Consider the following 13,806-nt stretch of genomic DNA (forward strand, 5'->3'; position numbering starts at 1 on the left):
AGAGAGAGAGAGAGAGAGAGAGAGAGATTGTTGAAATGATGATGATTAATAATAGTGAAGTGGTTTCATTGCAACATGTAGAGTAGTGAAACAGAGCCGGAGTAATGTGTTTGAGTGACTTCTAAATACTTTACATCTCATATATGTCTTTCCATCTTCAACAGACCAATTGTGTGTGTTGTCATTTTTGTTCAGTGTTAAGTTTCTTTAGTCAACATTTTGGAAAATAAGCTTCTACTGCCAATGCTATTGATATTTTTACCTAATTCCCAAGAAAATGTACTTTCCAAAGTGTCAAAGTATTCCTTTAAAGAACAACAAAATGCAAAAAAGTTCATGTACATATATATATAAATGTAAATAACAATGACAGACAATCAAATAAGAGTCAACAACTAGCATGTACATAGTTCAAGGTAATAGTGTGACATGTTTATATAGAATTAACATGGGTTAGATGTCTCAACTTAAACAGAACATTGAGTGTAAATTAAAAGCTATTCAGCTTTGTATGAAATTACCTTAAAAAGCACCTTTAAGTGTAATTTTGGCAAAGAGGTGGTAAAGCTGATTAACAGACTCATGTGAGAACTGGACCTCCCTGGCATTTCCTCTCAAACACCTGCATTTAAAATCTGTTCTTGATGGGGTCAGGTTAATTTGACTAGTCTACCATGATCCAGTGTAATTGGCAGCAATATATGAGAGGTGGAGCACGCCATTAGCTCGGAAGCAGAGGGGTTAGGAGGACGTGTGGGGTCAGCCAACCACCAATTCTGATGGTAATAGCCTGTAGCACCCAATGGCACAGGTTTCTTTTCTTAGGTAAAGCTTTGGTTTCCTTTTCAATTTTCTAATTACGTTTCTTTACACACAACATCAGCTCATGATATTGTTAAAATTCAATGTGAAGCTATTTGTTTTGAGACAAACTAGCATAGCAGATAATACTGATTGGAGGCATCATTAGGTTTCATTTCTGTTGCCTTAATAATGAGCTGGTCCTTGGCCCCAAACCCTTGGGAGCAGTATAATCACAGTTTAATGAGCTGTATCAGGACCAGCGCCGAGAGGTGAGGGATTTAGAGAGTTCCTGACGAGGCTACAGGCCCTACAGTACCTGTTACCCCAAATGCTCCCAACATCTGGATTTAATGGCAATGAAACACAATTTGTGCAACCGTTATTTACGCCTGTTTTAGGTTTGGCCAATCCAACTTATTTTTATTAGCAAATTGGCTATAAAAAATTAAGGGTTGCAGTGCTCAATTGCTTCATTTGTCTTCTGCCGCGGTTCTCCAACTGTTATACATATGCAGTACCACAGGTGGTACGTGAAGTGCCTCCAGTTATTTAAAGTTTATTATTTAGGCATTTTGATTGCAAATAAGGAATATACTTTTTCATTATCAAATCGTTTTTCTGTTCCCCCTGCAATGCAATTTATTCCTTATTTGATCCACCGGATGGTTTAATACACAGAAACATCTGAAACTGTTTAGAAAAGGGTTACTTTTCAAAAATGCTTTGCAGGTGAGTGGATAAACCATTGATCTATCAAACTCTTGCCAAAACCAGTCTGGAGAAGAGAAAGAAAAACATGTTTTATAAAGAAACGCTTTCAGTGCCATTCTTTGCTGTTCTTTCAATGAGAGCAAATTTGTTTTGCCACCAAAATCAAATGTTTATTTGCCCTTTTGCTTGCATTGAACCAAGTGAATGGTAGGCAGATAATCGCCAATGTTAATTTTTGCGCATGTGTGACCTTGCCTCAAAGTGCTCACATTCTGCTTTATGGCTTTTTACCTTTCCTTTATGTTTTTTTGGGCACGTTAAAGCCCAAAGTCCACCCCAAAGGGACTTACCATCTTCAAGAGAAAACACTGATCACAAACTGCTCCAAAAAGCTCTATTGTAGTCCAGCCTTTACTTCCGTGACTAACATGCGTCATTTTGTGACACACATTATAATGCTCGCCTTGCTGCTAGCATGGCACACCCTTATGCTCTGCAACTGACAAGCTAGCAGTACTTACTGAGCATGTGCAACTCCCAACAAAGATGGTACAGAAGTGTGATGCCTCCCTCTGTAGCGAAAACAGAGAGCTCAACACACAGGGTGAAAAGAGGAGCTGCAGAAATGTGGACATACATGGTGTTGTCTGAAAATTAAAACACATAAACCTACTCTGGTACAACCTCTAACGACAATTATGAACCTGAAAACAAGCACAGTATGAGCACTTTAACAAGATAGATTTCAATGTGATCTTGTGATATCGCGATAATCTATGTGGCGTGCAAGGTAAACGGTTCCCATGCATTCACTACATGCTTCTGTTGCACCTCATGCCTGTCAAAGAACATACTATTCTGTGCGGAGAATTACAGCTGACTTAGTGCCACTTTGATCATTAACATGGCAGATGACAAGTGCTGCTAGAATGCATTTATTTGAGTGGGTGCTTTCCACTACAGTTAGATGAGACTACAGGTGTCGCCAACTTGGCAAATTGACTTTTCCGTACCATGAGTTTAGCAATAAGAACGAGTTGGGGCACGATAACAAAGAAAATTAGCCAGAATTTGTACAGATGGTGCCAAAGCAAGGACAAGCTGGCAAAGCAGTACAAAATGTGGATTAAAGAGGGCGCCTCACATATAATGTGGACAGTATCCTTAGCAGTGAAGAAAATGCCAAGGCTATGATGGACTCTGCATTTCTTCCATTTGCTTGCAATGACTTGAGTGTGGACATGTCAGATGGTTATCAGGGGCTTAAGTTTGATGATCCAGGCAATTATTCTACCTATACTGCTTGCCTAAATAAAGGATCCCTTGGAGCACTTTGGACATGTCTGACAAAGTCATGAAATACCTAAAAGAGTAAGGGCAGTGCTGCACTCCGATATTTAATAATCATCAGAACACACAATACATAATGTTGCAGTTGATTTATGATTTGACTTGATTGTTGTGCACTTATTTTGTGAAGAACAGAAACTGAAAGGCACCTGACCTGGAACAGTTTTTTAAAAAGTATTTTTCAGTTGTGGTCACATATCTAAGTAGACCATGAACTCCTTTATTATACTAACACACATAAATGCAAGATGATCTCAATTATACAAAGCAGAAGTTGTTTGAGGTGAAACAACATTCACAATTTCATTTCAAGCGGCAGGTATTGATGTCCGTTACTATTACTTATTTTTGAAATAAAGGCTTACACATTGTTTTTTTGCTTGTGCATCTGTCTCCCTTGCATACACACACATTTGAAATGTCACGGTCTCCATAGCCAGGTCAGGATGTATTTTGGTTCCCTCTGAGTGGAAACTGACTGGAAGGAGACTCTTCCCCGGAGGCAGCTCTCTCAGCCACCGACAGCCAAGACGTATAAAAGGACAGAGTCTGTGTTTGTACAAGTGTTTCACATAGGACCAGTCCCAGACATATTTCTGAATGAGACTAAGTGACGGACAATTTTTTTCCACTCTGAAGAGTCCAGCCAGATTCCAGGGTCTTCAGACGCCTGACTCATTTCTCAGGAATTCCTCTACTGTGCTACACCTGTGGCCTTGCATTATTTCCTATAGTTCCTGTTGCCTGGATGTAAACATTTATGCATCATTAATTCATCACTAATGGACATATATGATTGTGGCAGTCATAGTTGCTATTACATTTTTGATGCAACCAATGAAGCTTCAACAACTAGACCACCCTCTCCCAGGTTTATTTAAAATTCCAACACCTAATTGATTACGAAAGCTGCTGAAATGTAAACTGCATTTTTGCAGGTCGGGCCAGGTTCTGTTGTTGTCTCTCTTCATATATTTTTGTTTGGAAGAAAGAAGACAGAAAGCTATGAGCAATCGTCTCCAACACACTGAGGATCTATATTAATTGATAACATGTGTATAAGAAAGTAACTTGATACGGAGCGAGTGTGCGACCCAAACACAGGCCACCTGCTGCGGTTTTGGAGAGAACGGAGTTTATCTCCCACCACGGTGGAGGCCTTCCTGATTCAGACAGTTCAAATGAGGACACACTGGCCAGAGTCCATGAGTCAATCAATCAACTTTTTCAAACTAAAGTCCAATGTTGAAAAGGTTTGGCCAGAATGGAAATGTTGCCTTTGCAGCAGCAGAAAATGGTCCATTTCCAAGATGTAATACATTTATTTTAGAGGGGGGGGAAAGACTTTTGTAGAAGATCATTAATCACTGTTTCTAAAATAAAGAGATTCCAACATGTAGAAGTGTTTTTTAGTTTATGGACGTTTTTTCACTATTTCATTGTGCACTGTTTGGCAAGGAGAAGTATCACCCTTTTCCAATAATGGATATCTCATTTTGGGACAAAATGTTTAAGGGTTATTGCAGCCAAATTGACCCATATGTCATTTAGAGGATTTAATTAAATGTCTCTGGCCTGTAGTGATCAAATATCTTCGGTTTGCTCTTTATCCAAATGTGAGCTTATGGGCTAAGTGCAGTTACACTTTACTTTCCTTTACAACATTTTTTCTCTCTCCAGACAGTTTTGTACATATCAACTCACAGTGCAGCGGAACATCCTGGGAAGAATTAGTTAAAACCTCTGTACTTTCTCTCAAACTCACCCTGAGAGACAGCCGAAGGCGGCTGCCAGCTACCACACACACAACTGTGCTTGTCACTCCCAGGACATGGCACAGACAGTGGCTTGGACAGTACATAGATAAGATAAGACACAGCCCAGCCACTTCCCCTTTTCCCACATTTATCAAAACAAGTCCCAGCTAACTTATGTGACCTTAGCATATAGTACAGTATGTCTACCATGGTGTCTGTTATCAGTCAAAAATGGTGATATCTTTATTTGAAGACTGACATGTGACATTTTGAAACCAGAGCAGGCAATCAAGGCCAACAAGGCCTTCTTTACTGGCCAAGAGATTGTCAGAATCAGACAATATACTGTATATATTTATATTTTTTCTAATTGTATGCATATATATATATATATTATAAGTATCGATAGAGAGAGAGAGAGAGAGAGAGAGAGAGAGAGAGAGAGAGAGAGAGAGAGAGAGAGAGAGAGAGAGAGGCGTTTGAGGTGTAAAAAAAAACGCTTTGGGTTGTGTTTATACGTAAAGGCAAGGCAAGGCAAGGCAGGCAAGGCAGCTTTATTTGTATAGCACATTCAGCACAGGCAATTCAAAGTGCTTTACACAAATCAGTTAAACAGATAAAACACAAGTAAAAACATTTAAAATCACAAGCTTAAAAACCGGGAAAACACATGAATAGACAGTTAAAACAAAGAGAAACATAAAACACAGAATAAAATTACAGTGCAGCATAAGAAATTTAAAGAAATGAGCATTCTTTAAAGAAAGGCAGCATCAAATAGAAAGGTCTCAGCCTTGATTTAAAAGAACTGAGAGGTAGCAGCGATCTACAGGTTTTCTGGGAGTTTATTCCAGATATGAGGAGCATAGAAACTGAAAGCGCTTCACCCTGTTTAGTTTCTGACCTGGGACAGAAAGCAGACCTGTCCCAGATGACCTGAGAGGTCTGGGTGGTTCATAGTGTAGTAGCAATCACAATATATTTGGACCTAAACCTGTAAGTGATTTATAAACTAGCAAGAGTACTTTGAAATCAATTCTTTGAGACACAGGAAGCCAGTGTAAAGACTTCAGAACTGGAGTGATGTGATCCAGTTCTCTGGTCTTAGTGAGGACTCGAGCAGCAGCGTTCTGAATCACTGCAGCTGTCTGATTGATTTTTTAGGGAGACCTGTAAAGACCCCGTTACAGTAGTCAAGTCTACTGAAGATAAAGGCATGGACAAGTTTTTCCAAATCCTGTTGACACATAAGTCCTTAACTACCCTGATATATTCTTAAGGTGATAGTAGGCTGACTTTGTAATTGTCTTAATGTGGCTGTTAAAGTTCGGTCTGAGTCCATGACTACACCAAGATTTCTGGCTTTGTCTGTTGTTTTTAACATTGTTGTTTGAAGCTGACGCGAGACTTTAATCGTTCCTCTCTTGCTCCAAAAACAACCACCTCAGTTTTTCCTTCATTTAATTTCAGAAAGTTCTGGCACATCCAGCCGTTAATTTGTTCGTGCACTTAGTCAGTTTTTGATTGGACTATAGTCCCCTGGCGATAATGTTATAATTTGTGTGTCGTCCGCATAACTATGGTAACTTATTTTGTTTTTCTCCATAATCTGAGCCAGTGAAGCATGTAGATGTTAAACAGAAGAGGCCCCAGAATGAGCCTTGCGGAACTCCGCACTCATATTTGTACGCTCAATGCATAATTACCTATAGACACAAAGTAATCCCTATTCTTTAGGTAGGATTCAAACCAGTTTGTATGAGCCAGAAAGGCCAACGCAGTTTTCCAATCGGTCTAGTAGTATGTCATGGTCGACCGTGTCAAATGCAGCACTGAGATCAAGTAATACTAAGATTGAAATTTTGCCATTATCTGTGTTAAGTGGATGTCATTAAACTTTGACAAAGCCGTTTCAGTGCTGTGGTGTGTCGGAAACCCGACTGAAAGGTATCAAAACTGTTGCTTAGTGACAAGAAATGGTTGAGTTGTTGAAGACTACTTTTCATGATTTTACTTAAAAACGGAAGGTTTGATATGGCCTATAGTTGCTCTTAGTGACTTGTCTAGGTTGTTTCTTTTAAGAGTGGCTTATTACGGCATTTTTCAGGGCCTGGAAAGATACCTGAAAGAAGAGATGTGTTCACAATCTGTAGAAGATCAGAAGTCAAAACATTGGAAACATTTTTGAAAAGTCCCGTTGGTGAACACAAGCAACAGGTCGAGGTTTTCAGATGTTGAATAATGTCCTCCAGTTTGTATGGTTGATCGTGTGAAATTCTGTCTATTGGACTATTTTTGCTTAACACTGTGACACACACTATCCTGACTTGATATGGAGGCCGACTGTTTGTCTAATCTTTTGAATTTTGTCTTTGAAGAAGGAGGCAAAGTCATTGCAGGCCTTGGTAGATAAAGTTCAGATGCTACTGGTACTAGGGTTTGTTAACCTATCAACAGTAGCAAACAAGCACGGGAATTATTATTGTTTCTAAGATAATATCAAAGAAAAAGGACCTTCTTGCATTCCTCATTCCAAATTAAAATGCAATCTCTCTTTATAGGAGTTATATGGACCAGGAATTTGTTTTTCGCCACCTCGTTCAGCTTTCCTACACCTCTCTTTTTTCTGTTCTCACCAGTAGGACATTTCTCCATGAGATCTTTTCTTACCAGATACAACTTTGACCTTAGTGGGAGCAAGGGCATCATACATTTGTAATTTTACAGTTGAATTATCTACAAGCTCACTGATGATAGCCCAGAGAGGCTGGTGTGGAGGAGAAAAGCTGAATAAAGTTGTCACTGGTGTTTTCAGTGATATACCGTTTTCTGATTATCTTTGTTTGGACACTTTTGGGCACAGAGATAGTGCCGTTAAAGAAACACAGGAATGATCTGAGAGAGCAACGTCAGTCACACACCACCTTGGAAATGTTCAGACCCGTTGTAGCGACACTCACAGTCCAGAGTGTGCCCCTTATTGTGGGTGGGCTCCGTCACATGCTGAGTCAGTCCATAGTTCTCAAAAACGAGTAAAATGCAAGCCATTACTCCGTGATTACGCCAGCTGTATTAATTACAATAGAAGTGTATGTATTCTGTAAGACGTGCAAAATGTGGCTAAACAGTTCCTGTGTAGACACACAGCAGCATGCCTGAATTGTATCAGTGGGGGTGTTTTTTAATACTACCACATGGGGGCACTGATTTGGTAAATTTTCTAATTCTACACATTTTGGCTTTAACATCTCTAATAAAAAAAAAATCAGTCATACTGTTTGTATAGGTGTTTTGTAAAGACATGGAAAAAAATATTTATAGTCTTCTAACATACAATATCTAATTCATTTTGATGCAGAATTATACAAATTATTGTATTGTATACACATACCAGTGTGGGCTTGTGTGTTGATCACACATTTCTATGTGTGAATGCCTAAATTACTGTGGCAGAATACGTTTCGTTTTAGCAGCTCAGCAGTAGATGCAACCTGGAATTAGTGATAGACCAATTTTATTGGCCGGACGATATTTGCATTTGTATGCGTATCGCATTGGCCGATAGGCGGCTGCTGCGTCCGCCAATAGTTTTTTCCCGGCATTATTTACACACAGTTGTCCACAGGCAGCTCTGTGTTGCTGGAGTTCACGTGCACACCATGCACTGCCCCTCCACCACTTGCACCATGAAAAATACACAAAAAAATACATATTGGTCAATCCCAATCTTTATCTTCATCAAAACTGCACTCACACACACTCACTCACTTGCTGTCTCGCACACACATACACACACACACACCTCCTCTTTATTACTGCACACTCCAATGTATTTGCCATATGTGTGGGAGCTCCTTGCCAAACCTTTACTGTTCCTCCCTCTCTCTTTTCTGAATTTGTCAAATCACCTTAAGTGAATACATGTCATATATATTTTAGTCGTTCATTTTTATAATAATGGATTTTCAGTATTTAAAGCATTGGTCTAAATCGCATCTTTGTTGGGTAGTAAAAAACAGTGTCTTTGACCTGCAAATCTGGAACGGTGGAAAAATTTCCCAATAACCTTTTCCAGAACTTTCCAAACGTATAAGCCAGTTTCAAACCTACAAGAGCACAAATCACTGTGAAGACTGGCTTGAAGTGGAAAATGAAGACCACCAAAATAAAGCAAAACGTTTTTTTCTCATCATAGCATGTCATCATAAGTGGATAGCAGCAGGAGCCAATGTATTACGGTAAAGATACAACATTTGGAGCATAACAATATTCTGCATATCTTCAGCGAGTTGATAGTATCTTGGCAGGATGTACGTGAAAGCTGTGGAAAGTTTCAAGGTTTCTTAAACAAAATGTACAGTCAGACTTGTCCACAACACAAGTCAAACACTTTTGAACTGTGGCCTTTTTCCAAGTCATTATCATCCAAAATCAGAGAAAGAGAAATATTTAAAGCATACAGAGAAGCAATGTAGCAAAATAATCAAAATCCTACACCTGAGGGAAGGTGTAGATCATCCTGGACTCACCCACACTAGAAGCACTCTTGTGACAGAGGAAAATAAACACTACCACCAAGAGATAAGCATTTCTAATCCCAGGAAATAAATACACGGGAAGATGAATGGCTGAGTGACAGCTGAAAGACAGAGCCTATTTGTATGGGTGTACTTCCTCATGGCAACATTACTCACAGGCAAGCACATACAGTTGTCAGGCATTTCTTTCTCTCTCCATATAGCACAACTCTCTCAACACACTGTGTATGCGCTGCATGCCTGTATATGAGTCCGGTTTTTAAAAATGCTCAATAATTTAACGCAAGTGGCAAAATGACCCTGGATTTCTTATGCATACACACACAAAAAAACACAAAACACACTCTCTAAACGTAAGCCTGATGTTAATGTGAAAACCACACGTTACTGTGTAATCTCCCCATTTTTACGAGCAGTAATTGTCAGTCAAGCTGTTTTATGTCATGCTGGCCACTGTAAAACTACAAGTGTGCCGGAGTGAGCGCCATCGCAGGTATGAGTAGATCACATTTTATCTAGAATATCTTTTTAACAGATGGTAGACTTTACAGGAAAAGATATTATGATTGTTGTGGACTGATTGGCAGTCACATTGTTAATGTTGGAAAGCTGGTGGGACGCTGAGAGGGGATGTTGAAAGGTGAAGAAGGATAGAGCACAAAAACAAATGTATGCACACTAGAGGATGGATACTTGACCCGAGCCCCACAGGACCCGACGAGACACGACAGTACCCAACGGTACCCGATGGTACCCAACGGTCTGGACAGATATTTATAAGTGATGTTGGGTTTGGGTCGGCCTATGTTCATTTAATTTCAATTGGCCATATGATTGGGCCTCTAGTGTGCGGCTGTGTTAACGTGCGCTTGTTGCCCCGTGTGCGCTGATGCACTTATCAGTTGACATTTCCGATCTCACTATCTAAATTTACTTATTTTCAACTTCCTATGTGATAGACAAAGGACTCGTCATTTTGCATTATCACTGACAGGGGTAGAATGTTCAACAGCAATTTTCCAGTCCGAAGAGGAGTGACACATGCCATTGTAGGATTGTTAGCAAAAAGTTGTGTACACACCACTGACACTTCTTTTTCTGTATGGTGCTTATTTTTCATACTCAGAGTGGAAATATAGTGCACTACAAAGTTAACAGTGATTGTTTAATGATACAACCACTTTCTAGAGCTGCAAATTTTCCGGTGAAATCTTTAAAACAAACTTTGGAATCGGCTTGCCTTCTGCCTTGTGGACACGTCTAAATAGGATGACATATTAAAGTTCCAGGACACACACACAAAGTTACACATACAAACCACATTAAGAGAGATGAGTCTACATAGTGACACATAGACCAGACCACCCTGGAACTACTGACAAAGAATCCCCTGTAACATGTGTGTGTGTGTGTGTGTGTGTGTGTGTGTGTGTGTGTGTGTGTGTGTGTGTGTGTGTGTTGTTTAACTTAAACTAGTTAACTATATAACTATATATAAAACCAAGAGTCCAGTATACTTGTGGGGTCCCGACAGCTTTGTGGGGCCAAATTGCTGGACCCCACAACTTTAAAGGGCTGTTTGAGGGTTAAGACTTGGTTTTAGGATTAAAGTTAGAATTAGGTTATGGTTGAGGTTAGGCATTTAGTTGTGATGGTTAAGTTTAGGGTAAGGGGGAAGGGAATCCATTATTTCAATTACGGGTCCCCACAAAGATAGTGCCACAAACCTGTGTGCGTGCGTGCGTGTCCACTCATCAGGCTCCAGACAGACCCCTCTCCATCCTCAACACAGACAAAAACTCAGACGTGTCAGGTGAGAAAATGTAAGGAAAATGTAATATCGATTGCGGGTATGTCCTTTTTAAAAGATCTTTTGAGCTGAATGTGCGAGTGAGACACAAATACAGAAAGATAAAGAGACAGATTTGAACCCTTGTCATCAGATGCCATGACTAATGGTGGTCTAATAGTGGTTTGGATAAACTTGGACACATAGAGCAGACCACATGCACACAGGCCTGACTGACACACCCTCCAGTCTGGAAATCTATGTGTGTGGCCTGAGCTCCCCCCACCTCCCCTTTCTCTCTCTGTCTTTTAACTCTATTCTGATTCTTTCTCACCCTTTTTTCTTTCTTTCAAAAGTTGAGATCAAAGGGCGAGAAACAGGGGCCACGAAGAAACTCCCAACCCACAATGGTTTTGCTCTCCTCAAACTACTCTCACTTTGCATGTCCAGCACCATCTTCTCTCCCTCCCTCCCTCCCTCCACTTCCTCTACCCTCTTAGCTAGCTTCTGGTCTGGTTCCACAGTTTTAAGGCTTTTCTATAAAATGGCATAGCAGCCAGAAAATGGAAATCTGTCACTACTAACCCTTTTTTCTATTAGATACACTCTACACCACTTCTTCCCCTATCACATTCACCTCTCTTTTCTTCTCCTGCCCTTCTCCACCGTTTTCCTCTCCCACCTCCTCCTGCCTTGCTGTTATGTTCTCCATATGTTTTGATGGCTCCTCCTGTGAAAGGGGGAAATGATTCAGGCCGCTGGCATGCATGGTAGGGCTGCAGCTGGATGCTGCACCTGCAGCTCAGAAAAACAAGCTGACTGGTGCATGTTTGGGAACCTTTCATGCATGTGTATGTGTGTGTACCGTGCATGCATTTAAGCGTGTGCATAGTAAAGTATTTACTCCTGCTCTTTTTCAGCACACTTCCTCTCTGTCTCCTACCTTTTTTACTTTCCTACTTTTTTTTCTCTTTTGTTATTCCCACACTTCTGCTTTCATACAGCCAGCATTAGACAAATGGAAATCAGTGCGAGATGGTATTTAAAGGACCAGGGAACTCAATCGTGGCCCATGTACCACAATTTGTGTTTTGATGAAAAAAATACCAGAGGCACTCTAGCATAATCTGTTCAAAATTGCGTATGGCACCCTGGGAGTTACCGCCATGACCCCAAGCTGCCAGAACAGCCTTTTTGATTGAGGGTTGGGGGAGAGAGGGTATTAAAAAAAAAAAATGGAAAGAAATGATGGAAAGTGACAGTCAACTTTTCATTTTGATTGATGGCCAATGCTGCTTAGTTGCCACACCTCCCTCCCTCCATAAATTACACCATAAATCACATAATTAGCACAGGCAACCTCCAGAGAGTTTCTAAATGCAAGTTTGCAAGCCTTGAAATGAGGTCAGTAAATCTCCAGAGAGACTTTATAATTGAAACGGTGGTTGGTTTTAATGGACCGTGATGTTGGTATGATTTTATTTCTGCTGAGAATAATAGACATAACTGTATGCGTACGCTGAGTCTTGCAGCAGGTTCTCACTTGCAGGTTTGTGTTTTCAATTTCCAGCATAATGTGGTATCTCTGAGTAGCAGATCTTAAAGGTGGAATCCAGTCAGGTAATGGGGGCCTATGAAAGGCACTTTGCAGGGAAGATAAGAGTTTTATCAAGCTATTGTTGTTTCCAAGTGGCAGATAAGAGTGCACTCTCGCACTGACTGAAAACACATGACATTTGTGTTTGCAGTGGTGAGATATATTCCACAGGGAGCTTTGCTGTGGAAATACACCAGTGCAGGATGTAAGGCTTTGGGGGTCAACCCCTCCTGGCTTGAATTAATGGAAACCATAATTACCTCCGCACTAACGAGCCAGTTGTCTTGAACCGCGGCCAGGTGTTTAGCAGGAAACAGTATGTGACAATTTGGTTTTGGTGTTCACCCATCTGCACACATACTCAAATACACTGCAAGGACCTGAGTGAGTGAGTGAGTGAGTGAGCAAACATTTCGGCAGCCGTCAGTGCTCTTCTCTCACCACATCCATCCATCTTCCTGAGGCGCCTCCTGTCCCACAGCATCGCAGCTTTCCCACCTTGGGAGCCAGATAGGAAGCTGCGGTGGGATTTTCACATTTGTTACTCTGTGACAGCTTCATTGAAAATGGGTGTTGTACATGCAGAGCAGTGGTTCCCCTACCTTCTTGATATAGGCCTACCTCCAGAGCCTTGTCAGATAAGCTTTACTACCACGTCATCAACACCAACCGCCATGTTCCAAATGTGTTCAATTTAGGTTGGATTGGTTAAGTCACATTTGTACTATTACATCTAGTGGCAGAAGATGAATGTTTCAACCATTTACTTTTAGCTAATTCAACTGTTTTTCCATTACTTTGACCTATCAATTTAGGCATTATCCAATATACTTTTAGTTAACTGGCGTTATTTCAAATAGTTATCCATTACTTTTTGCTATCTTAACCATGTATGTACTTTAAGTCAACTATGACCAGTTATCCATCACTTATTTCATCCATTAGCAATAGATATCTATTTTTTTTCGTTAAAATCTACTGATGCATTACTGTTACTATGTAACTATTAATAACTGATAATGGGTTACTATTTGAACTTATTCATAACCTGTATATCTCATTAGTTAAAGTTACAATCTCCAAGATCTCTGTATCATTCCCTTTGACGGCACCTATGGCGAAAAGCTGCAATTGGAAGTGTGTTTTTGGATCTCACTTCATTGTGCAATAGATAGTAACTTAACCCTGTGCATCTGTGTATATGCACCAGAGTGTGTGTGTGTGTGTGTGTGTGTGTGTGTGTGTGTGTGTGTGTGTGTG

The 13,806-nt window shown here is 40.3% G+C and overlaps 1 long non-coding RNA gene across 1 annotated transcript in view; it reads left to right on the top strand.

The window, feature by feature from the left end:
• Nucleotides 1-13,806, top strand: part of LOC116673035 (uncharacterized) — a 22,453-nt gene that overhangs the window by 5,783 nt on the left and 2,864 nt on the right. Inside the window, exon 2 of the long non-coding RNA XR_004327719.1 lies at nt 7,389-7,392. This is a non-coding gene — a long non-coding RNA (uncharacterized LOC116673035). The remainder of the gene's footprint in view (nt 1-7,388; nt 7,393-13,806) is intronic.

This window comes from Etheostoma spectabile, chromosome 23 (genome assembly GCF_008692095.1).
Source record: "Etheostoma spectabile isolate EspeVRDwgs_2016 chromosome 23, UIUC_Espe_1.0, whole genome shotgun sequence".
NCBI classification, from domain to species: Eukaryota; Metazoa; Chordata; class Actinopteri; order Perciformes; family Percidae; genus Etheostoma; species Etheostoma spectabile.